This window comes from Chinchilla lanigera, unplaced genomic scaffold, assembly GCF_000276665.1.
Source record: "Chinchilla lanigera isolate Chin_1 unplaced genomic scaffold, ChiLan1.0 scaffold00018, whole genome shotgun sequence".
NCBI lineage: Eukaryota > Metazoa > Chordata > Mammalia > Rodentia > Chinchillidae > Chinchilla > Chinchilla lanigera.
This window is the reverse complement of record NW_004955419.1, coordinates 3,040,887-3,045,141: the sequence shown is the minus strand read 5'-3', so window position 1 is coordinate 3,045,141 and position 4,255 is coordinate 3,040,887. Positions and strand designations below refer to the sequence as shown.

Genomic DNA, 4,255 nt, shown 5'->3' with positions numbered 1-4,255 from the left:
CCGAGTGCTGGGATTACAGGTGTGCGCCACCATGCCTCCTTAGGTACTTCTTTATCATGTTTAAGTTAATGAAGATACCTCAGAATATCATTTGTTTGACTTCTTTGAATTTGTGGTATTGCTAGAGCTACTGTCAGATCTTGTTAACTATGACATAGCTGCAGCATATATTACCATATCAGTTTTTGTTTTGTTAATATTCCATTATATTTTCTTTGTAGTCACAGCTATCATGTTTTTATTTATACTTTTTATTTTGAAATAAGATTTTGCTGAGTAGTCCATGCTGGCCTTAAAGTTAGAATCCTGCTGCCTTAGCCTCCCTTGTGCTGGGATAAGAAGTATGCACCACCACAGATGGCTGTATCATGCCTTTTTTTTTCACTCTTTTTAAAATTTTTATTTATTTATTTATTTATTTATTTTGGTTTTTCTCCGGTACCGGGAACCGAACTCACGATCTTGCGCTTGCCAGGCAGGCGCTTCACTCTTTTTTTTAATTGGTAATACAGATTAATGAATTTAATTTTGGCAGATTAGTGCATGCACATAATACACGTTGGTCATTTTTACCCCTCCTGACTACCCCTTCCCCACCCCTTCCCCCTAGTTTCACATTTTTTGGGGGAGTTTCAGGTGTAATATAATTTGCTCACATCCATCCCCCTATTAACCTGCCTGTACACCCCTTCTCCTTTCTTATTCCCTGCCTCTTTTTTATCACTTTTAAAAAATTTTATTAGTATATGTTTGCAGTACATGCATTTTACAATCATCTTGGAGAGTTGGTACATGTATAAATGTCACGCTTTTAAAAGCAGTGCTAGAAGGGGCATAGGCTTCTCCAGACTGCCAAAGAGGTCTGTGGCACAAAATGATTAATAACTACTGAGAAAGAAGTAAGGTTTTGTGTTTTTTGTTTTGGATCTATGAGTCCTGGGAGAATATTTGCATTGTTAGGTAAGAAAGAAGACAAGGCAAACCAGATGACAGTATAGATGAAAAAATTTTTATAGCTGGGTGTGGTGGTGCACATTTGTAATCTCAGCACTGTGTGAGCCTGAACAGGAGGATGGGAAGTTCTAGCTCAGCCTGAGCAACTTCGTGACTTAGTAAGACCCTGTCTAAAATAGGTAAGAGCTGGGAAGTAGGTCAGTAAGAAGGCCCTGAGTTCAGTCCCCAGTTCCATGGGGAAAAATTCTTTTTTAAAGTACCTTCTTTCCATTGACCAATATTACTGCTTTTTTTTTTTGTCTTTTTGAGACAGGGTCTCACTATACAGTTCAGGCTGACCTTGAGCTCACTTTGTAGCCCAGGCTGGCCTCAAACTCATAATGATCCTCCTGCCTCAGCCTCCCAAATGCCCGTATCACGGTCGTGCACCATCACGCTGGGTAGTGGTGTGGCTTTTAAGAGGAGGATATCCTATTTTTCTATCTTTAAGTGAAAAATAGCCAAATCTCTTTCAAATATATATTCCTGATGCTGATATCCTCCTTCTTTTCATATATAATGGGAAGTAAACAGATAGATTATAGAGTTAGAGAGGTAGCATGTCATTTTCTTGAAATTCTATTTCAGATTCTTGAGTTCTGCTTCATTTTAGCTTTAATCCTCTCACAAGTCGCTTAACATTTTTTTCCCCCAGAATATGCGTGGTTTGAGGGCGGGGGATATATAGCTCAGTGGCATAAGTGCCTGCCTGGCAAATGCAAGGTCCTGACTTTCTTTCTTTTCTTTCTTTCTTTTTTTTTTTTTGTCTTTTTGAGATAGGATCTCGCTATGCAGTTTAGGCTGGCCTTGAGCTCACTTTGTAGCCCAGGCTGGCCTCGAACTTGCACCGATCCTCCTGCCTCAGCCTCCTGAGTACTGGGATTGCAGGCGTGCGCCACCACACCCAGTGAGGTCCTGAGTGTTTTTTTTTTTTTTTTTTTTTTCTTTTTCCCTTACTCGAACTCATGAGGTCGTGCTTGCTAGGCAGGCGCTGTGCTGCTGAGCTAAATCCCCAGCCCATGAGTTTGATTCCTAGTACCTGCTCCCTGCCGCCAAAAAAACCAAACACCAAAAAAAGCAGAATGTATGTGGTTTGAAACTTGTACTTATTTGTGAAGCACCTGTCAATACCTTGTATGAGATTTTTTTCCCTCTTCTAAAATAGTAGAAGTAGCAACAGTAGAACATCTGCTGCAGCATACATTTTTTTGGGGAAAAAAAGGTGAGGGGAGTATGACAAGGTGAAGAAAACTATTGCCTGAAACTTGATTGGCATTGAAACGATTTAGGCTGAATTAAGCTCACTGTTCTAAGTCACTGCTAGGGAGAGGTCTTCCCTGTCATTTTCCAGGCCCTCACACTGCTGCTTTTAGCATTCCTTGTCCCCTTGTCTTTTATTTTCTTCATGGCACAAGCATTCCTTGTCCCCTTGTCTTTTATTTTCTTTATGGCATGTATCTATCTGGTGTTATACATTTGTCTACTTATTATTTTCGTGTTTTTCTTTCCTATGTGTGTGTCAGCTGTATGACCATAGGGACTTTGTCTTTAATGTTGTATCAGAGTAAGAGCTGGCACTTAGTAGGTGATCAATAAATGTTTACTGAGTAAATGGATTAATTATAGGATTTAGGTTTTGTATTTTTAGGAACAAAGCACTTTTTCTTAAATCTTGCAAATAGTATTATGCATACTGAGTTGAATTGGATGTTTCATTTTTTATTTTTTTGATCTTTTTGAGACAGGGTCTCGCTGTGTAGTTCAGGCTGGCCTTGAGCTCACTTTGTAGCCCAAGCTGGTCTCGAACTCACAGCAATCCTCCTGCCTCAGCCTCCCTAGTAGTAAGATTTTTTGTTTGTTTGTTTTTGTTTTTTTTTCTGGTACAGGGGATCAAACTCATGACCTTGCGCTTGCTGGGCAGGCGCTGTGCCACTGAGCTAAATTCCCAGCCCCTCCGAGTGCTAGGAGTACAGGCATGTGCCACCATGCCCAGTGAATTGGATCTTTTTTTATCTTGTATTTTTTAAAATATTGGAATTTATTTTCCAAACACCATGTAGTACTTTTGTGGGCATTTGATTTAATTTGGGGGACTATCAGTACATACTACTATGTAGATTTTGGTTACTTTTTATAATAATATGATAAAGAGAATCATTGAAAGCTTTAAAAGATTCACCATCACTTGCTTTGCTGAAGTTCTTTCACTGAATGATCTTAGGGTGATTGTTAGGTTTTTTTTTCTTTATTTTTGTCTTTTTGAGACAGGGTCTTGCTATGCAGTTCAGGCTGGCCTTGAGTTCACTTTGTAGCCCAGGCTGGTCTTGAACTCACAGTAATCCTCCTGCCTTAGCCTCCAGAGTGCTGGGATTACAGGTATGCGCCACCACGCCCAATTTTTTTTTTTTTTGAGACAGGGTGTAACCGTATATGTAGTTCAAGCTGCCCTTGAACTCATTATGTAGCCCAGGCTGGCTTTGAACTCATGGTGACCTTCCTGAAACAGCCTCCTGAATACTGGGATTACAGGTGTGCAACACCACACTGGACTAGTGATTTTTTTGTTATTGTTTTGAGATATGGTTCCCTCTGTAATTCATGCTGGCCCTGAACTCACTAGGTAGCTCAGGCTGTGGCCTCAAATTTGTGGTACTCCTGCCTCAGCTTCCAAGTGCTGAGATTACAGATGTGTGTCACAGTGCTTGGCTTTGGTTATTTTATTTATTTAATTTTAGTTTTTTTTTTTTTTTGTACTGGGAATCGACCTTGTGCTTACTAGGCAGGCGCTTGTACCACTGAGCTATATCCCCAGCCCTTTTTTGTCTTTTTGAGATAGGCTCTTGCTCTGCAGTTCACACTGACCTTCAGCTCACTTTGTAGCACGGGCTGGTCTCAAACTCAACAGTCCTTCTGCTTCAGCCTCCCACGTGTTGGGATTATAGGCCTGCACCACCATGCCTAGCTAATTTTAGGTTTTTTGAGACAAGGTCTCACTATGTAATTCAGATTGGCTTTGGCTTCACTATGTAGCACAGGCTGGCTGGCCTGGAACTCATGGCAGTCTTCCTGTTTCAGTCTTTTTGAGTGCTGGGGTTACGGATATGTGCCACCATGCCTGGCATTTTATTTTTTTATTTGTTTGTTTTTCGAGGCAGGGTCTCATTGTGTAGTGCAGGCTGGCCTTGAACTCATGGCAGTCTTCTGCCTCAGCTTCTCTAGTGCTGGGAATACAGGTGTGCGCCATCATGCCCAGCTCAGTATT

The 4,255-nt window shown here is 40.9% G+C and overlaps 1 protein-coding gene across 6 annotated transcripts in view; it reads left to right on the top strand.

Annotated features, from left to right (window-relative positions):
* The window catches only part of Gapvd1 (GTPase activating protein and VPS9 domains 1), a 99,103-nt gene that overhangs the window by 1,089 nt on the left and 93,759 nt on the right, over nucleotides 1–4,255 (top strand). The window lies entirely within an intron of this gene.